The sequence below is a fragment of the Haemaphysalis longicornis genome, unplaced genomic scaffold (assembly GCF_048455015.1).
Source record: "Haemaphysalis longicornis isolate Haplotype H1 unplaced genomic scaffold, Haemaphysalis longicornis Haplotype H1 scaffold_2, whole genome shotgun sequence".
NCBI lineage: Eukaryota > Metazoa > Arthropoda > Arachnida > Ixodida > Ixodidae > Haemaphysalis > Haemaphysalis longicornis.
In genome coordinates this window covers 236,564,090-236,586,078 of record NW_027526295.1, presented here as the reverse complement: position 1 = coordinate 236,586,078, position 21,989 = coordinate 236,564,090, and the positions used below count along the sequence as shown (strand labels likewise).

Sequence of the window (21,989 nt, the reverse complement as noted above, 5' to 3'; positions counted from 1 at the left end):
AACCGCCAGTTGTCCCATAGGAATGTATGTCAACAACGGATCTAGACAAAATAAAGCCAAAAGTTCGATTTGCGGAAAAATTTTCGGTCTTTCCTCTCGACACGGGTTTTTCTTCACTTTGTTTCCTATATAAATAAAAATAATAATGTTACTTAACTAATTGTAGCAAAAAAAAAAAAATAAAGCCTAACCATTCCCCTACACCGCCCTTGGCGTTGTCCTTCATTTTTGTATTTCCTCAACGAGCCCCTCATTCTTAACCATATTAACTTTCGCGAACGAAGAGGCGGTAACACGACCAGTAGCCGGCTCGCCGGCAAGAAGATACCAAAATAAAAAGCTCCGCCGCTCAACTTACACCGAAGCTTCGAGCACTCTCGAGGAGGCACGGGTGGCCTTGCCAGTGCTAAAGAGCGCCGATGATTCTAGAAGGGGAAAGAGGGCAGTTATTCACTGACGGCGGCGGGCGCGTTGTGTGTTGTGCTCTCCCTCTCCGCGCCGGCACGGTTATAAAAAGAGAAGCCGCGCCTAAGCAAACCAGCTACGCTTGGACGTCGTGATTGACAACGGCACCTGCCAGTTTGTACATCACACCATCGGCGACCCGCGCCCTGGAGGACTCCAACGTACTCCCGGGCCTCGAATCACCGTGATCGTCTCGGACGGCCTGGCCTACAGCGAAGCCACGCTTCCCAGGTAGCCGAATCGCCTCCGACAGCGGTGCATCGTCCGGCCCGGTCGGTGAATATGCTGGGACTCTGTCTCTCATAAGCATCGAACTGTTCGTTTCTTTTTGTTAACTGCTCCGATTTGTAATATTCATTTGTTAACGCTCCTGTTTGGATCATTTTGTCTAATTTTGGACTGTTGCTTGCATTTGAATTCCATCTAAGTTGTCTGTCATTATCGATCCGTTACCTCGTGCTTGTGTTTGTAACTTGCCTATCTAAATATAAGTCTTTGTGCTGTTTTTCGTTCAAGGCTCTCGCTCATTCTTGCCGCTCTGGTCGGCGAAAGCCGCACATCAGACGGCCACCCCCTTTGTCACCTGTGCCCTGTGGATTCGGTGGGGTTTGTTGGCTCTCTTGAGTCGACTCCCCATATCTTCTGACAGTGCACCCTAATTTAAGGAAACGGGTGACACTCGCAGAAGCGCGACCAATAAATTTACCTTGGCTACAAACGTGGGTATACGCGCCAGCCGGGCGTCCCCACTGGCTGCAGCGGGTCATTTAACTGAGAAGGCAACAGAAAGAACAGAGCGTGGCGTTGAGTAGAATCGACAGTTGCAGTTGGATATAATTGGTTGGTGTTTGCACATCGTTAAGTAGCGCTTGAGGCAGGACGAAAGATGGGGAGACGCATGGCGGCGCTAACTGGCATTTGTTTTTTATTAGGCATACACACGAATATATCTGTGTTTCTCCTGAGTATATATTTGTGGTTATGCCTAATAAAAATCATGCACCGCTCCGTTTAATGACGACGATGGTTGAACGCGAAGCCTTCTCGTGTCGGAGTGTTTGGTTGTCGTCTGAGTTTGGACTGAGTTTCGACCATGTCGAAATGGAGCAATCTGATAGACGCCGGCTTCATAACACGAGGGACCCAGGTTCGATTCCGGCCACTGAAGCATCTTTTAACACGAAAGTGTTTTATTCCGGGATACGCAAACATTTGAGTGACGTCATAACCGTCACGGAACTGAAGCCAGAACAACGAAGCAAGTGGCCTGTAAAGGGTGCACCCCTGCACACGGGGTCTTCTTGCGGGGAAGCAACCTTTAGAACTAAAGGGTACGTTGTACTTAGGGTTGTTCGTTTTCAGGTTCTATATTTTAACACGAAAGTGTTTTATGCCGGGATACACCAAGATTTCACTGACATCATACCCGACACGGAAATGACGCCAGTACACCTTTGCCGAAGCGACCCGCCAGCAGGACGTCGCTCACGAAGCACACCCGGAAGACTGCCGCCGACCCGCAAATCATGCTCTGCTGCAGATTTCGCTGCACATTTCACTTTCGTGTTTTAGCGATTCATATAACAGAGGAATCAAGCACAATTGTTTTTATTTCTTTCACTTCTCCCACGACCATTCATCATAATCTTCAGAGAAAGGTAGCTTTCCTGCAGGGCGTTCTCGCGTTATGGACACCATCAGTGAGGACAATAAAGATTTGCTTTACAAAACAAGAGCGAGTTAGCACCGCCGTGTGTCTGCTCATTTTTCGTCCTGCTTGAAGCTCTACTTATCGTCGTGGCGTTTAATTATACAGTTAACAGCGCGGGCATTTGGATACCTGACGTTACGCTACGCTTTGAGGTGCAACGTCGTCAACCGGTACCCTGAACTCGACGTACAATGAGTTTTGGGCTGCTTGGCCCTTGGGCTGCTTGGCTCGCCCTGTTGTCGACAACACTGCTAATCCTACGGTTCGAGTATCGGTGTTCGCGCAGCGTCGCGTCCCCGCCATTGACCAATGTCTGGGAACAAAATTTAATGACCCTACCACGCATTCGGACCGATTGTCTAAAGTCGGATGGCGCGAATCGAGCATGGCCGGCTCGAGAAAATCGCCGGGGGTCGCTGGGTCGCCGCCGCTCGGCCATGCCTCCGCTCGCCACTTCGCCCTAAGCGGGACAAGCTCTTCGTGCACTTCGAGTAATGCGGCCTAAAATAGATGCGTTTGGGTTGGGACCGCAATAAATTTCGAATAAACCAATATTTCGAGTAAAGCGATTTTGTTATAACGAGGGATTACGTCTTTTTGCAGACGACTGTATGCTGTTTAATAACGTTTACTCGGTATATATACGACCAGACTGCCCCAAACTCTGCTCTGAATAGCATTCTTTCTTGGTGCCCTAAATGGGGTATGAGATTGAATTGCAAAAGAAAATCAGTTTATCTTAGAATGATCAAAAAACTCTTCCCTTAAATTTAGCTACACGGTTCCTTACAAACCCCTAGCTGAAGTTAGCGAATATAAATATCTCGGTGTTACAATTACCAACAATTCTAGCTGGAATACTCACATCCGTAACGCCTGCGCTTCCACGTTTCATAAGCTTTGTCAACTGAAGCATAAGCTTGCTTCCTCTCATGTACGATATCTTGCCTAAATCGCTTTTATTAGACCAAGATTATAGAATATGCTTGTATAGTCTGGAATCCCTACACCAAATCTAACATCAATAGTGTCGACAAGATCGAAAGAGGAGCTGTACGTTTTATCTGCTCTACATTCAATCGCCGCGAGTCTGTAACCAACTTTATGATCGGTAATAACATCCATACTCTCGAGTTAAGACGGAAATTTCTTCGCTTGAAGTTTCTTCACCAATTGTTCACCAATAAGCTTGGGTTAGACTTACCCCATGCAACAAGAAAAACCCGTCACACCCATGACCTTTCTTTAGCCCCATTTTTTTGCCAGGACTAACGCTTTCAAGTTGTCATTTTTTTCTATGCACCATTGAATAATGGAATTTGTTATGTGCAACTGCACTTTCATCTGTGGAAAATTTGGAAGCGTATCTCAACCGAAGTGCTACTGCCCCGAACTGAAGTTTGCTGTGTTGATGCTGCGAATTGTCTAGCAAGCTTTCCCTCCTATCGCGCTTTTTTTTTTTTTTCACCGTGACGTTGCTCTTTACTTGTCTCTCGAAATTCATGCTGTATTTCTTTTATTTTTTCTGCTGTACATTTTTTGCAAAAGTGACTTGTGAAAAAATTGTACTTGTCTTGCCAGTCCTTCTTGGACTTCGTAAGGCTGCAGTATTGAATAAATGAAAAATGAAATGAAATAATATGAAATAATGTTTTTTTTGCATTTACAACATGCATAAGAAACGCTTAGGTGTCCTCGCACATGTTTATATCTTAGCGGAAAAATGTTGCATAATTTGTTTCGGGAAATTCGCATAGCACATCGTTTCATAGACGCAAGTTCCGTGAGACAGCCGGCGTGGTGGCGGAAGCGGTGGCGAACGTTGTTCGACCTAGAATTTAGACTGGCTTGTTACCGAGAGCATCAGGTGAAGTGAAATTGCCGCCGTTATTGAATCCTCTCACTGGACTGATGTATCATCAGTATTTTTTAAGGTATTTGCGTTATAACGCGACTTTTAGGTGTTTTTTCAGGAACATGCAATACTTCTGTACATGCCGCCCCCGACCTCTTCTCCTTTCAATAAACATTTCTCTCTTGGGGTATATGAATGGAAGAGCCAAAAAGAACTCCCAAAAGGTTTATGAACTCATTTCTGAACTTCTATTAAGGGAGACGTGAAACGGCGTAATTATAAGGTCACAGTTTGTTGTTGGCGCTGTCCGGGCAAAGACGTCATCGGGAGCATCGCGTCTTGTATTTCTCCGAGCGCCCCACTACTTTTCAAATGGCCACGCTTCCGCCGCCCAGGGAGAAAGCTCGCCGATTCTCGCGTGAGCGGAAACCGAACTGGCGATGATGCCCTGACGAGGCTCTCAAATTTCGCGGCGCGGCGGCGGCACGACTCGCGAGACGCACGCGCTGTTCTCTTTGCTGCGAGCTGTCGGTCTGCTGACGTCACCGGACCACACGGAAAGGATACACTGCCCTGCACCAACGGGAGGCCAGGGACACTTTTTCCGGCATGCTGCCGCCGTCGCCGCCGTCTACGAGGCAACGCGTCTGACACCGGATCCGAGCGGCACGTTTGACGTGTCTCGTGGATAAATGGTTCTGTCCTCTCCAAGTTCTCAAGGCACCGGCGCCGACTGCCGCTCGGGCGTTCGGCGTGGGCCGGGCGGATGGCGTGAAAGCCTTGGCATTGCCGCATTTGCGCAAACCACCATGTTGGCGGGACCTTGCATGCATGCTTTCGGTCCAGAATTAACAGTGGCCGGGGGATAGAATACGGGTACGGCTCCTCACAATGAAGCGTTGTATTATTTCGCCAAACGGTTGCGGTCGTGGCGCATGTTGCCATTTGTTGACAACGTCAGTGCATCAACGAGTTGAGGAGCCGGAAGATGAGGTTTTAAGCACTGTTCGGTGATTTGAGCGCCCGGCGAAGTGTGGCGGATGTTTCGGCTGTAACCCTCTACCTTAAAAAAAAATGGCGCAGCTTGCATTAGTGGTGCAAGGCTGGAGAAACAGCAGAGCTGGCGGCCCCTCTCCCTTCGTCGGAGACCCGGCTGTTGCACATCACATGAATTTCCCAACTTGCCGTTGAAAGTTCTCGATGACTGGCGGGCCCGGATGGTTTTGTCCGCATGCCTTTCACACCTCTCCCAAAGTGGGCCGCGTCAGCACGCGCTAGATCCCGCGGCAACCGGCTTCGCGAACTCGGCGTCTGTGCTCGTGCACTTCAGGCGCGAGCGCACATGAACTGGCAAGGAGAAGAGCACGCGAGCGGTCACGCCACGAACGCTGGGCAGAGTGTTCTCGAAGGTCCAGCTGGCCGACGCCGGGCACTCCTGACGTGGCGCACACTCGATCAGGTACGCTCGGGTCGGCTGAGTTTTCTGGTAACACTCGACGGCGGAAATGAAAGCTTAAACAGCTGTGCTGTTGAAATGACAAAACGTCAAATGTCCGTGCGTGCCGTGCTATCGTGTGCAATGGTTGCATGGCACACGCAATCAAGCTAAGTGATCGACGGAGATTACGGATCCTAGCGGCCGAACATGCGCGCGCGTATGGCCATCGCGAAGCTGTTACATCGAAGGTCCTTATTTAACGAATTATCTGGAAGGGAAGGAGCAAAGGGTTGGTTCCGCTGACAGCAGACTTTTTATTGACAATTCACAATTAGTTGTCTCTTACTGTTCCATTATGCCGTTGGTTAGACCTCGGAGTGAGTGACAATGTGGACGGTGGATTTTTTTCGGCGCCGTGGCTACTTAGCATAGGGCAGCCCGTTGTGCCAACATGAACGTCGTGTCATGACAAACCGCCAGCATGCAGCCAGACGTCTCAGTCTTCACGCTTCCGTCGTTGTTATTAAATAAGTCCAGCCTGGAAGTTTCTCGCAGCCGTGACTTTTGTTACTTCCGGGGTTCTCTTTACATTTCCTTAGATGTTGCATAACTGTTCTAACGATAAACAGTGCCCTTGTGAACTGCCTGCATTCTGTTTTGAGCTCAGAAAATGCGGAGACGACACATCATGCCGTAATATGTTGCTGTTGCGCAGGTGAAGAAAAAATAATAATAATGGAAGGGCTGGCTCGCGGTAACGTCGCTGACACATTAGTGATATTTCATATATATGTACGAAGCTGCCCACACTTAAAATATACCACGCCCACAATACTTTCGCGATAAGAACGCTAAGATTGAAGCAAATAATTGTCGGTCAGTTTAAAAGAATATGGAGTAAATTGGCAAGCTGCGAACCGGTACCATCTAAGTACAACCGGTTATGCTTAAAAGAACAGGCAGAAAACACGACCGTTATTCTAGCTGCGCAAATACTTCTTGTTCTTTTACAAATATGCTACGCGCGGCCACCTGTACACTCCGCCCACTTATCACTCGGTTTTTCCGGGCGGAAGCGGTTCAGTATTACCACCGGAGTGGTGAAAATTTATAGGGAGCTGTGCGAATGAGGAGGTTACCACTTATAAGGTCAAGGATTTTCAAGTACTATAGGCTAGTTGGTTAGTATACAACAAGCTGATTGATTGATTGATTGATTGATTGATTGATTGATTGATTGATTGATTGATTGATTGATTGATTGATTGATTGATTGATTGATTGATTGATTGAACTTCCATCGGTTCTCGGACAACCCAAGCATTTGTAGGACACTCGGTCCGACGGTGGGGATTGGCCTAGTTCCTCGCGCAGATTCACGTGTGACTGGTGCGCGGACGTGGGTCTAGTATAAGCTAGTTCTTTTTACAGCATTCGGCGCGATTGTAGCAACTGCAGCGTTAAAAGGCGAGCCTGTAAGCAAAGATAGCATAACGCACCGAATCCGTACTACAAATTACGTGTTCCTCAGCCCAGACTCGTAATGGTACGTACGAGTCTCGTCAACTGAGCCCCGCTGTGTATACCTCCTCACATGGTGCATGCTCTTTCAATGCGGGGCGCATTGCTGTGGTACTTGCAAAATGTTTTGCGATGAGTGCGTACCAAACGTGTGGGATGCTTGGGGCGCACATCCCGACGTTTGGGGATGTTAAGGAGGCAATCCCACGTCGGAAATGATCCGCTCCTCATTCCGTTCCCCCGAGATGCCGTATTAGCGCCCCTTTACCCGCAACAAGGGATATCATCTCGAATATCGCGGCCCATTATTTCTCGCTTTTCTTCATTCGTTGACTCATTACTTCAATCAAGGCAGGCAAGCCAGGGTTGTAAGCTGCCGCCCTGCTCGCTTAAATTTCCTTCGTTATGTGTATTGCATTTCGTCTCGTCGTCGTTTCGCTACTTATTTTTATGAGCACTGAAGCTACGTTGGTTGCTAGTTGTCTAACAGAAACAGACGTTTAGTGCCATTTTTTTCTGTTCGCCCTCTATGCGTCTCTCTTTCTGTGGTACACAGGCTGAAGGCCTAGCATGGTGCAGGGAGGAAGTTCGCAGCCCGCACACGCGGTCGTGTCGTATACGCTAGGCGACAAATATAGTACCCCAGTGAAGCGTGATATTTACGTGTCCCAAGGACTTGGCAGGACGCTGGGAACGACGACGAGCACCCGTTTCATTATTTCGTAAAAAGCCGGGGGTGGGATCCAGCGGCTTCCCGCCGCGTACACCGGAGCCCGACTTCTCGAGGAAAGCTCATTTTAGCGACACCTCCTCGTCGACGACGACTAACTGCCCAGACACACGGCAGCCGAGGAGAGACTGATGTGGCCCCTCAGCAGGGGAACCCCGAGAGACGTGCCTCCGCACTTCTCCGGGGGCCGCCACGGGGGCGGCTGGCTGTGCTGTCTCGTGACGCCCTGACGCAACCTTCGTGTGCTTCTGCAGATGATCCGGCACCTTCGGGGAAGCGGAGTATATATACTGCGCGAATATTTTAAGCAGGCGTAAATTAGAGACATAACTACTGTTATGTTGACTGGGCGTGTTGGTTGACCATATTAAACGCGCCCAACCTACCAGGACGGAAGACATCAGCAACAGGGTTTCAAACAAGGCACCTGCAAGGCTTTGTTAAGCGGGGCTTGTTCAGTCAGTGCTGTTGAAGCACGCAGGCATTGTAAGGATTAAACTAGTAAACTTGCATGCCCCACGTCTTCCATTCTCGTGCGGTGTTCAAAACATGAAGCGTCCGTTGTCGCACACGTGCTCTTACCCAAACCTTGTTGTATACGTGATCGATGGCAGAGTCTGAGGTCTCATATGTGTTAATTTCTGGCAGATAGAACGAGGGACATCACCTCATTGAGCCTTAGGTTCACGCCAGATCTCTCGCGTGCTGTTCTCCTCGCCAGTTCACGTGCGTTCGCGCCTGAAATGGGGAGCACGGACGCCGAGCTCGCGAAGCCGGTTGCCGCGGATACTAGCGCGTGCTGACGTGGTCCACTTCCGGGCCTGCCAGTCATGGGGAACTTTCAGCGGCAAGTTCGGAACGTGATGTGAGGTGCAACAGCCGGTTCTCTGACGAAGGGAGAGTGGTCGCCGGCTCTGCCGCTTCTCCAGCCTTGCACCACTAGTGCAAGCTGCGGTGATTTTTTAAAAGCAAAAGCCTTAAGTGCCCCGTCTTCGAAGAAGCGCCGTTGTTTTCTGCTTAAAAAATGGCTGCCGTTTTAAAGAGCAAAGAAAACGTGTGTGTATGAACCGGTGGGATTCAAACCCCGGTCACCGTGGCAGTAGTCCGATGCTCAACCGAGTGGGCTGTTCTTTTTTTTTCCTTTTTTTCCAGACAAACACCGCTGTTACAAACACAATACACAACAACACAACAAACCCATTGCACTAAGACATAAAATCACTGTTCCAGTCTAGGATACATGTGCTGACTGCTAAAATACCTTCATTTTTGTTAACTTCTCCACTTGTGACAACCAGTCTGGAACACATTGGCGTGCCTTTTGCACTTCAAGAAAAGGGAATATGGCCTCTCGGAAATGCTCATTTACTGGGCGCGCATCAATGTCCGAGTGGCGGACTGCCATTCGGTATCTCCATATACTGTGCAGACCTAGTAACATTATTAGATCTAGAAGAACGCCATCATCATCATGTTCAACGGACAAATACCGAATACCATGGGCATCGATTGGCAGATATTTTTTCAGCGTACGTTCGAGCACTTTTTTTGTCCATATTTCATGGAATTCAAATGGTTACCTCTCTCAAAAAACGTTGCTAGAGAGAACTAAAGTTGTTGTTCCTCTCTTGGTAAAATATGCCCACTTGTGGGATTGGCCTGCAATCAGGACTTTGATGGCCTAATACGCCCGCTTCACGAAATTCCCGAGGATCTGAATGGGAAACGCTGATCTTGTAGAATAGTGCGTGCCGCGTGAAACCTGAACGTGATCACACGTAAGTAGAACTGTTGCACACCATCCGCGCAGAGCCCTGATTCTATAGGAAGGCTGTGGCGTCTGCCAGCCTGCTTGCTTACGTAATTCGCGCTATAAGACGAAGAAATTGAAGCGAACAAAAACACGGTGTGGCAGAAAAAGAGCCGATCGAAGTAATTTGTGACAAAAGACAAAGAAACGAAAGCGAATAAAGAAACGCAAATACGATGTAGCCGTAAAGAAGTCGCTTATGCGTATACCGCCAGGCATTTGCCTTCAAAGCACGTAAGCTGTTTTAAGTGCCCCGAGGAGTTTTTGAAAGGGGGAGATCGAGGTCGGCCTGAGAGACTAATCTTTAAACTGCTACTTCCCACTGGGGTAAAGACGGGGGACAAATAGGGCTCCTGCGCTGGAGGTTTGGCAACATACAGCGCCCCCTCGTGCCCGACGCGTCTCGGTAGTACAAAAGCAGACGACCCTCGCCGGCCTCCATGGATGGGCTTTCAATCACAAGCCAGAAAAAAACTTGGTTATACTGAATTTAACTGCGTTTTGGTGCGTTTAAATGATAGAATACTGAATAAAATACCCCTTAAAGTAGTTGCAGAAGCTAAACAAAGTAATTGTCCGCTACAACAAGCCGATTTATCGGCTTCCTTTAAGCGAGCTGCCGCGATCGTCGCTACGTGCGTCAGTATCGCCAGGTCGGGTTAACTTCCTGACGATAATTATCGTTCTTTCTTCTTGCGTACGGTCGACAAAGGAACTGTTCGCAAGTAGCACAGAACACAGAACGTTGCTCTATTGTCGCCTGAGGTAACTGCAAATGGTTGCTTCAGCGGGAGCAGGCAAGCAGACGCGAGCTGCGCGCAGCCTGCTCAGCTAACAGCACCGGCCCCCGGCACCGCCTTGAAAACGACTGGAAATTTCGTTTTGTATTTTCGCAAACTACGTTATTTTTCACGCAACATTTTACGTCGCGTGATTTACGAACGGCTGGGTACATGCTAGCGAGTGGAAGGTGAGGCAATAGCATTAAATAAACAAATTAGGCGCAATTAAAGGAAGCTAACTAAGCACCAAATCGCACATCCGTTGCCTGCTTAGATCTGTACTGCTATGTTTACATAACGTAACACAGCCGCATACACGATGTGCGGCCCAAATATTTACATACAATCATCACTCACTGTGTTCGTTATCTTCTATATAGTGCCGAGGTCGACAACCTACAGCTCGCGGGCCGCATGCGGCCAGTGAGGCTGTATTATGTGGTCCCCAGCACGTCGAATTTTTTCGCTTTGCCTTCACAGCACCCTGCCCCTCCCACCCGATTTGCCGTCCGGCCCTCCGCCGTGTCGGCTTCATGCAACTCGGCCCTCCATCTCAAAACGTTTCCAACCCCTATTTTAGTCTATTAAGTGCAAACTGGGAGTAGATTAGGCAAGAGCGTAATTTAAATGAAGAGAGGGCAAACAAGGAAACAGAAGCTAGGGCCACTCAGTTCGCCCGACCACTTTGCTTTACGGCCCCTACTTTCGGAATCACAAAACAGATTCCACGCTCCTTATGCTCGCTGTATTTTGTCACTGAGCCACGATAGAATAAAAAGGCAAGCCAGCACTGTCCCACGTATTCGTAATGGCGGCGCAAACCAGCAGTGTTTAATGAAAGGGCACGCATAAGTGCACAGGTGCGCAAAAGCGCGGCGCAACGCAGCTGACGAGCCTGCGCGGTCCGCCGGACTCGCTGACTTTTACACCCGATCGTCGTCAATTGCGTTACTCTCTTTTTTTATCGGCGGTTGTTTAAAAGTCCCTGTCACGAAGTGTGTTAGTTTAAACAAGAAGTTTTCACTTCAAATTCCTATTCATACGACCATCGGTGACCTGCGAGTGGCAGAGCGCCGTCACCATCCCGGCAGTTTCCTCGGCGCTGCAAAACTTTTTCCCCTATATATGATGCCAAGTTGATCGCCGGAAGAGATCGGACGCGTCGGGGATGGGCTGGACACCATGTCGCAAAACAATCGTGAGTACCGAGCTCATTTTGCTTCTGTAAACACGCGATCCTATGGGACCCCCGTATCTTTGTGCTACCCGGAAGTGCTAAACGGAAGTCGGTTTGGTCTCCTGCCGTGCAGTGCAGGAGCCTTATAGAAAAAAGAATGAATATAGCGGGTACGAGAAACGACAGTGAACTCAACCAATGTAGGCAGAAACAGACTAGTATCACACTCCAGTTTGCACAAATAATTATCGCTCATATAGAGAAACAAGAACGAAATACGAAAAATTAATCCGCATTGTGCGGGAATTTCGCAACCTAGAGCTGAGAATCCAGAGAGGATTCGCTAAGCAGCGCTTTTGCGGCACGACTTTTCTTTCAAGTGGCAGCTGCACGCGCCCAAAATCTTTTGTTCGGACAGGGGAGAGGGAAAGCGAAGCAATGCTGCATCGGGGTCCTTTCGCTCGCTAGTATACTTTGGGCAAACACTAAGCAAATGGTCAGTAGTCTCTGGAGAACGACACAGAAGGCAGTCATGGCTGTCCTCGCCTCCGATTGTGTACAGATACTTTCGGGTCAATGCTACTCCGAATCGCCGCCTGAGTAGCAAGGTCTCTCGACTTATGCTGTGTCGAGGGGCGTGAGCGAGCCAGGACTTTAGCTCGGGATCGAGGCTGTGCAGCCGTTAGCGTCGATTCCGTGCGTCAGACGAATGCAACGCTACATCTTGTTTACGTGCTCGGTAGAGTATTTCGTCGGTGTCTTGTCTCGTGCTTGGTGAGTTTAGCCAAGAGAGTGCCATTGTAATGTGCCTGCTGTACTTCTGCATCCGCCAAGTCGTACTCTCAGTAATCTCATAACGCGGGTGCTCTCACTTGAACACTTCTTTTTGTCCCTCAAATATCGCAGGGAACACTGCAGTTGGCCCTGTCAAACAGGCCAAACATTCACGCGAAAGGCGCTTGTAAACGTGCTATTTTGGTCTGTGGAACAATTCCGTTTCGTGAGAGAAAATAAAGGCAAGGGCGGCTTAGTATATTACAGGCACATTACATCACGATGGACGCATAGAAACGTATGAAAAGAAGGCAGAGCTAACAGACGTCGAACCAATACAGAACATGCCCAGATGGAAATGCGATGCCGAACGGTGTATCGCATTTCTCGCCATCATTGATCGCATTTCTTTAAAATCTTGTTTTTCTATAGAGCTGTAAGACACATTTGTTGTGCCGAGACAGGCTTCACAAAAACACGCAGTGCGACTCGTAGCGCGCCGTCGCGTCCTGGTATAGCGCGCTTGTGAAAGCGGCTGTTTTGGTGAGCCGCCGGCGCGAACACTTCCGCGCGCTTTTTCGAGCCGCCGCCGCAGACGCAACAGGGCACGTGCCCCCCAGGTGGGGGCCCGACTCGTCAACAGTAAACAGGTATATGGGGCAATCGGGGCAGGCCTGACCGACGAGGCGGCAGGCTGCAGGTGAGAGCTCTTGGCCCGGAGCCAGCCGGGGCCGGCCTTCCTTCCCAGCCGACGTCTAGACAGCGCGACGCCCGTGCCGCTCGCGGGGGACGCGCCTTTTATTTTCAGAGCTGTCCCGCGTCCATCTATCTGTCCGCGGAAGTTTTCGTCGCTTGTCATTGGCCCGACCGGTGACGTCACGCGGCCGTGACGTGTCTGCCCCCTCGTCCCAACAGGGGGACCTCCACTGGCTGCTGTAGACACCGCTCAACGCCTCGTTATTGGATGGTTTGTTTTAGACTCGGCGCGTGTGACGACGCGGAAGGTCTGGCGCTCCCCTTTGACGGGCCAGCGAGACCGCAGCGCGCCCCTTAGCGCAATCGTAGACGGGAGCGGCGCTTGCCACGCCTCCTCCGCGAGCGTGCGCTGGGGCAGGAACTGGTCCGCCGAAGAGAGTCTACGAGAGCCGGTGCCAACGATTGACGACTATCCTCGAGCTTTTTTTAGTATGATTTGCCCACGGTTTTTACGTCGGAAAGCGAACGTTTGCGGCTTCTAACCAGGGGCGCAGTCACGTGGAGCCCGCACCTCATGAGATCCTCAATGAGAAAGGGATTTGCGTAGCTCCTGGAAGTGCGAACAAGACGTTGTTTTTACGAATGCCACGCTTCCTAACTGTGCCTTCGGAAGACCTTCGAAACGGCCGTGTAGCACAGGTATTAGATTACTAAAAAGCGCAGCTCCCTCTCTCGCTAAAGTTTAAGTGTGGTGTTGAACGGAACGTAATGTTAGATGACTTATCGTCATCGTCATCATAATCAGCCTACTCAGGTCCAGCCCACACCTGGACGAAGGCCTCTCCCATTGACCTCCAACCTCTCCTGTCCTGCACTGCTGCAGCCCACAGTTTACCCCCGAAGTTTCGCGTTTCATCCCTCCATCGTGTTAATGGCCTTCCACTTCTTCTGCACCCATCTCTTGGCATCCACTCTGTTACCCTAATTGTTTACCGGCTGTCGGTTCGTCTCACTACATCGCCAGCCCAAGTCCATTTCTTTTTCTCTATTTGAACTATGATATCTTCTACTCTAGTTTGTTCTCTGATCTAGGTAGCACGTTTCTTGTCCCTGAGTGTTATACCTAACATTATTCGTTCCATGGCCGGTTGAGCCGACCTGAGTTTGCTTCCTAGGCGCAAAGTTTCAACTCCGTATGTCATCACCGGCTGTATGCACTGGTTGTATATTTTTCTTTTGAGGGACGGAGGTTGCTTGCTTTTCATTATTTGGGAGTGCTTGCCGAGTGCTCCCCAACGCATACCTATTCTGCGCCGGATTTCTCTCACGTGGTTAGTGTCGGCACTAACCATCTGTCCAAGGTATAGTTATATTCTTTTACTTCTCCTAGCGCTTCGTTTCCCAAGCTGAAGAGGACGTTTTTGGAATGTTTATTCCTCATTACTTCGGATTTATTCATATTTATTTTTAGCCCCACGGCCGTGCTTTCTGATTGTAGTTCCGCAAGCATTGTTTGCAGGTGTTCTGCAGTCTCACTCAGTAATACTATGTCGTCCGCAAATCTCTATTGGCTCAAGTATTCCCGTTTTATCCTTAATACTACGTTTTCCCTCTCAAGCTTTCTAACTACCTTCTCCAAACATGCTGTGAACAGTTTTGGCGAGATGGTATCTCCCTGTCTTACTCCCTTTCGGATCGGGAATTTATCGCTTTGCTTGTGGAGGGTTCTCCTGCCCGTGCATTCCTTACGCAGTAGACTCCCGTTAATACAAACTCGAAGGGATCGTAAAATTTTGTTCGTATTATCAGAAATTTTTCTTAAACGTTTTTTTTTTTTTTGGCATTGTGGGCGATGCAAGAGAGCAAAAATGTTGTTCGTCTTAGCCATAGTCTTCGTCTTAACCGAGTTTGTCTTAACAGAAGTCCACTGTATATGTCATCTAAAAAAATTACACCATCTTCCCGTGGGGAACCCTGATGAGGATGCATGCGAAGCATCGTGGCGATCCCGTGTGGTTCCATTGTGTTGCCGCCATTATGTTGAGTGATGTGGTTTTTACTAGCGCCAGAGGGAATTCCGCGTCCGGGTCTACACCGGTGGCAAAGGCACGCAAGTGCTGTAGTGTTACGGTGGGCAGGCGGTGGTTCTCGAGGCGCCGAAACTCGTCCATCATGTTCTTGTCGATGTTGTCTCTGTGGTAGAATCGGTAGTCTCCGTCAGCTTTGGTGAGGTAAAGGTTGTTGACATTGGTGCACCGGCTGAGAGCATTGTACACGCCCTCCTCTTCGCAGCTTTGTCTTCTCGTTGTTCTTCTTCTTCGGCGGTTCTCCTCCGGGAAGATGACGACGGTGGTTGAACGCGAACCTATCTCGTGATGGATTCTTTGGTTGGCCAATCCCTAGGGGCATCCTGCCACAATCAGCATCAGAGGCGCTGCGGACGGGGCTGGTTGAGCGACAAGGCGCGTGGCGCTTCCCGCCACAGCTTTCCCACGGGAAATTCAGCATCCCCCTCTGAAGTTTTCCGTTCGTCGTTTCCGTTGACGTTCAGCTTCGCGTGCCAATTCGTTGTATCAGTAGCTTCTTGACGTAGTTTGAATGAGTCAAGGACATAAGGCGCGTTCGTAGCACTTGCTCCTATCCCGGATTTGTAGCGTAGTGGGAAGAGCACCGCGTACCTCCCGTTGCGGCCAGAGAGTCGTGGGATCGAAACCGGGCGCCGCTGACTATTTCTTTTTTTTATAGTGTAGTATCGTGGAGCTGTGGGTGTAAGGAGGAGAGTTGCGCATGCGCAGGGAACGTGTGGACGGCGCCGCCATCAACGACGCAGGACAAGGCGAGCCTAAGAAATGCTCCGCATTTAAAATCTTATATAGGTTTTCTCTATTTCTTTAGATGACTATCCTCTAGGTTTCCTTTAGATTACTATCATGCGCAAGAAATCAGTTGTGTTGAAGGCCGTATAGTTGTTGGATCTGTTCATTCAACAAAAGCAAAAACCTAGCCGTACACTCAATTCTGTGGTTCGGCTTCGCCGAAGCGAACTTGATTTCAGACCAATCCATACAGTCAACAATGAAATTTTGTCGAGCACACTTTTACACTCAAAATTTCGGTCTGCGCTGTGGCATCACGCAGTGGAAGCGTGACGTTCTGCACTGCGCAGTGCCACCACTCAGGTCACATTTTTTATGCGTCAAATGAATGTATATTGCAGCCATTCGTCGAATTTGCTTTGTTTGTGGTGAGAGAGAGAGAGAGAGAGAGAGAGAGAGAGAGAGAGAGAGAGAGAGAGAGAGAGAGAGAGAGAGAGAGAGAGAGAGAGAGAGAGAGAGAGAGAGAGAGAGAGAGAGATATGTTTATTAAAAAAAAAGAGGCGTCGTGATTGTCCTAGGGGTGCTGGCCTACTTCCAGCTCCCCACATTCTTCTACTCCTCTCTGGGCCCGAAGAATCAAGTCCTCTGGACCCCGGAGCCTGAGCTGGCCACAGCTGCCTCTCATAGCGCGAACGTATTCATGGTGGTGATCACTGAAGGCGAACTATAGTTCATTTCAGAAGCTGCGTGCAGCACTGTGGAGGCTACATTGCTGTCCGCCCACTGAGGGCGGACAGCGATGTAGCCTGTTCGATACGGTCACTATGAACCAACTAGCCCAACTTGCCATTCTTCTGCAGGGTGCCTAACAGGCACCGTGAAGGAAAGCGACGATAGGCGCCTTGCGGTTCCACCTGCCCAGAGGGGAGACAGAAATCTCCTATCAAGGCCCCCTTCACGGTGAGTTAGGCGCTCTCAGTATGCGGACTGTAGACAACAATGTAGCCTCTACAGTGCTGCGCGCAGCTGCTGAAATGCACTATGTGTCGCGCCTACGGTCATGTATGTAGCTTGAAGTGTCGGGACTGGCAGGGCCCATACGGCGTTTCGGGGTCCACGTCTCTTCTGTCATTCCAATATGCCACGTCTCTTCTGTCATGTCAGGCTGGCCACCACGGGATCGAAAAGCGCCCTAACCCTCCCTTTCCCTTGGAAAAGAAAAAAAAAAAACGAGGAAAAAATATGTTTGAACACTTGGGTTGACCCACGGCTTAAAATATCAAACCCGCAATCGAGCGAAATATCGGTGGGCATTCGAAGATCGCAACTCGATCCGTATGGGCTCGAAGAAAGAGGATCGGGTGGACGGCAGATCACAGCAGCCGCTCGCCGACCAGCACCAAGTAGTCAGTGGCGGCGGCGGGCGAGACGGTATGGGAGGCAGGCACGCACTCGTGGATGTGTTTGCCACGGTGTCTGAGCTGGCGTCGCCTTTCGACCCCTTCGGTCGGCCAACGATCCTCGCGCGCCGAGATTGCAGTTTTGCGTGGCGGCGGCCTCCGCTGTCTGGCGCGCCGGGACTCCGACTAGCACCGGTGAAAGGCGATCTCGCCCGCGCCGCCGATGTCTCCTCCTCTCTGTCTGGTTACGTCACGTCTAGTCTAAAGGCGCACCTGTCTCCGTTCCCTCCCTGCGCGAAATGGGAGACACCGCCGGCTGCGTCGGCGGCAGACAGCCGTCGTCTCGCACACGCGGAAACACCCACCACCGCTCCGGAGGAAGAGCAGTGTCTTCGATCCGTAGCAGGCCGTCTGCGAGAGGTTCAACGGGCCAAACCAACGCGGCGGAGACGGCGAACTACAAGGGCCCCGCTATTCCTTGCTGCATTCCGGGCTTCTGGTGTGCTAGTTATATTTCGTTTCTACGCCGGTCTCGCCGTTCATCGGTCTCGTCCGCTTTTCTCTCCGTTTTGCTGTAGACGCTGTGTTCAGAGTCGGAAGGAAATTATAGACGAGAAGCACGTTGGTCGGTTTATTTCCCACGACGCCTGTCTGATGTGCGTGCAGCCAGTGTTCAATTACCCATGGCGAGTGAGGGCAGGCAGAGCATGGCAGGCGCCTTATACGATATTCGAGTGGTTTGCCCATCCCCTGGTAGAATAACGCGCCAAAAAACAAGTTAACAGGTTTGCGCCAGTCTGGTAAGGTTTGCATCGGGTTTACTAGATCTGCGATGCGGGCTCTTTCGTTTATTTGTTGTTGTTCTGTCAAGTGGTCCTCCAGATTCCACCGTTCCTCGCATCCATCTAAAGGGCTGCATTGAATTCTTCGAATGGTGGAATATTTATCGAGCAATGCCACATACTGATAACTTCAATGCGTGTACCGCGATAAGACCTATATGGAATGAGATATCGATCTTTTGAACCCGGGTCTCCTAAGTAGGAGATCGGTGCGTTGCAAAAAAAAAAAAAAAAAAAAAAGGCAATACTGCGCCACTCCCGCACGTTGTCAGCGGTAGAATAATAGTTTAACCAGTGCGTGAAAGGTGAGCGTGACGGCACGGGAATACAATAGCGCACCCCAGCCGCGCAGAGCTGATTATGGGGAAGTTTAGTCCACCTGCTCAAGCACTTCGCGCCAGAAGGCGGGGAAACGAAAGAGAAGCAAAAAATGACCAGGCTTCCGCCTTCAAAGTATCCGTGCGCGGACTCAAGTGCCCCGAGAAACTCTATCCCCGTTCTGTTAAATGCACACACGAAGCACATACACGAAGCTTAGACGTCCAGTGCTTTGCCAGTAATTGCACACTTTTTCTAAAAAGCGGTCTAGCGCGAGCCGTTTAGAGCCGTGAGCCTGCTCTCCTCACCCCACCCGGCCTCTACCGCCTTCTCAAGGGACCACCTGTTTCTGTTCGAACTTTCCGCCCGCCCGCCTTCAAAATGTCCCAAGCCACAATAAAGTATATATCTCTCTCTCTCTCTCTCTCTCTCTCTCTCTCTCTCTCTCTATATATATATATATATATATATATATATATATATATATATATATATATATATATATATATATATAAAAGAAATAAGAATTGTGGCTAGGACAAGTGAGCATAGGAAAATGACTTGTTAAAAGCCTACAACTGCCGGTCCTCCTTTTTAGCAGTTGCTCCCTGATAGTTCTTTCTTTTTTTTTTTTTTGCACAGCTGGGAATCTTTAAAAAAGAAACTATCAGCAATTACATCGGTAGGTTCATGACATAAAACGAAAATGCGAAAGTATTCAAAACGGATCTCTGCCGGAGCTGCTCACAAGGTGTGAAGCCTTTATAGGCTTCATCGTGCAAACATTACACGGCTTTAAAAATATTTAATTTTCCTCAAATAATTTACACGGGACTCCCTAGCCCCTGTTCCCTGTATGAACTAACCTACCTTATATATTCTTCATATATACCTTCGGTTGATACATAATGTCATTGCCGATTAACTTTTCTTTGCAACAGTATACGCCTCCGATGAAGTGTACGCCGAAAAAATCTCCACAAAAAAATTGGAAGGTCGTTTCCCAAAGTGAACCCGTAATTCTCCTGCTCATGCCTTAATTCCCTTATCGGTTACTTCATCATCTGTATAATTATTTTTTTTCTTTTTTGCCCTCTGAAAAACAGCACAATTAGGCAGATTGTTACGCAGTACCAGTTGCGCCGCTGACCTGATTCTTGGAGCTGTGCCAACTTTTATCGCCGGGCCTCACACACCCGCGACGCGTATCTTCAAGTTTCGGGCATTACGCTTACGCGTGGAACTGCCGAGGTATGCCAGGATATGCTTCGCACATAAGAGCCGTGTTGTAGTGCCTCGAAAGCATTAGTGCCTACTTGCCTCCCTAGCTATCGTTCTTTTTTAATAGAGAAGACCTACCTAAGACTCCTAGACGACATATACGAGGAATTCACGGGCAAGGTTACCCTTCACAAGCAAGGGTAATTCTATTCTAGGAATTCTAGGAAACCAGGTTCTATTCCAACCACTGGAAACATTTTTTTTCTTGAGGCGCTTAAAGCGCCCTCGCTTACCATCATCATCGTTTTGTGAAACCCAGCGTGTAAAGTTGGCATTCCTGCAGTACGCGCTGGTGATGGGCAGTCGCCATCAGTGCGGCATACAAAGCTTCTCTTTAAAAATGACGAACTTCGTGGAATGGGACCACCGACGACGATCGGGCCGCGGTGGCCAAGCGCAGGCACGATGCCTTTCGGTATCACCAATACAGCGAGGCGGAAAACGCGAAACGTCCGCGTGTCTGCAACTCCGCTCGGCGCTTCCCTGGCGCGACGGAGCGGTTCAAGTGAGAGTTTGCGGCCAACCAATTGGGCGTCGCTTGTGCGGTGTGTGACCGTTTTCGGTTTCCCTGGGACCTCAGCCTCATTACCACGGTAACCCACAAAGAGCTCCGCCGATACTATCCACCTTTACGGGGCGGAATGGCCTTGAATTCTTTTCTAATTACCCTAAGCGCCCGGATGAATTCGGTGTGTGGCGTGACTATACAGTAATCGGAGGGCAGCACAAGTGTACTGTACACATGCGTACAGAATAAAAAAAAAGCATTAGCTGGTATAAAAAATAATTTGCATCAAAGTGAACATCTTAGTCATCTATATAAATATCGCTACACAGTATGTGTACATTGTATCAGATTAAGGAAAACACGGTGCGAAACATGGTGCCATTGTCAAAAAAAAAAAAAATCTCACATATAATGACAGCGTTGGACGGTAGCATGCTTCATTTTATCGATAAGGCGGAAATAGATTTCAATAAGTCTTGGTACTCCAAAAAGAAAAAAAAAATCAGTTGCTTTTCACGCACGATCAATCCGGCAATAAATAAAAACTAGACGAGGAATATAGAAAAAATGATTGGCACATGCCTCCGCCCGAAGGTTTGTATAGCGAGGCTGTTGGCGACGTTAGCGAAAGAGTTTTTTTAATGGTATCGAACGCCAGTGAAAATGATTTTGAAGGACACTGAGAAATGATTGGTAAATGCTTTAGTTATTTACCTCTTAGCGGTGAAATGCCTCGTTCCCTGTACGTGACGTGCACGAGCAGACGAGCGCTATAAGCAACATTACGTTATTTTCAGCTTACAATTTACAATGCTCCTTAAATAATGTTTCTCTTGAAAATTAGCAGTACCTAATTCCGGCCCAACGGGCAAACATGGGGCTGTTGTAACCAGAGGTCGGCAAACTCACTCATGAGTCCACTCACTCAGACTCATTTGGACTCAAACTCACGCGTGAGTTTGAGTTTGAGTGAGCGCGAGGCTAGTGGGGCATGGTGAGTTTGAGCTTGAGTGAGTTTGAGCCGAGTGATCACGACTGAGTTTGAGTCCGATTGAGTTTGAGTCCATTTTGAGTTCTGAGTAATATTTTGAGTTTGAGTCCATTTTGAGTTCTGAGTACATTTTGAGTTTGAGTGCATTTTGAGTTCTGAGTACATGTTGAGTTTGAGTCCATTTTGAGTTCTGAGTACATTTTGAGTTTGAGCCCATTTTGAGTTCTGAGTACATTTTGAGTTTGAGTCCATTTTGAGTTCTGAGTACAATTTGAGTTTGAGTCCATTTTGAGTTCTGAGTACATTTTGAGTTTGAGTCCATTTTGAGTTCTGAGTACACTTTGAGTTTGAGTCCATTTTGAGTTCTGAGTACATTTTGAGTTTGAGTCCATTTTGAGTTTGAGCTCATTTTGAGTTCTGAGTACATTTTGAGTTTGAGTCCATTTTGAGTTTGAGTGCATTTTGAGTTCTGAATAGATTTTGAGTTTGAGTCCATTTTGAGTTCTGAGTACATTTTGAGTTTGAGTCCATTTTGAGTTCTGAGTACAATTTGAGTTTGAGTCCATTTTGAGTTCTGAGTACATTTTGAGTTTAAGTCCATTTTGAGTTCTGAGTACACTTTGAGTTTGAGTCCATTTTGAGTTTGAGTACATTTTGAGTTTGAGTCCATTTTGAGTTCTGAGTACATTTTGAGTTTGAGTCCATTTTGAGTTCTGAGTACACTTTGAGTTTGAGTCCATTTTGAGTTCTGAATAGATTTTGAGTTTGAGTCCATTTTGAGTTCTGAGTACATTTTGAGTTTGAGCACATTTTGAGTTTGATTACATATTGAGTTTTGAGTACATTTTGAGTTCTGAGTAAATAGGAGTTTTCC

The 21,989-nt window shown here is 48.7% G+C and overlaps 1 protein-coding gene across 2 annotated transcripts in view; it reads right to left on the bottom strand.

Moving 5' to 3' along the window:
* The window catches only part of LOC144170182 (uncharacterized), a 56,499-nt gene that overhangs the window by 25,560 nt on the left and 8,950 nt on the right, over nt 1-21,989 (bottom strand). The gene's annotated exons all lie outside the window — the stretch shown is intronic.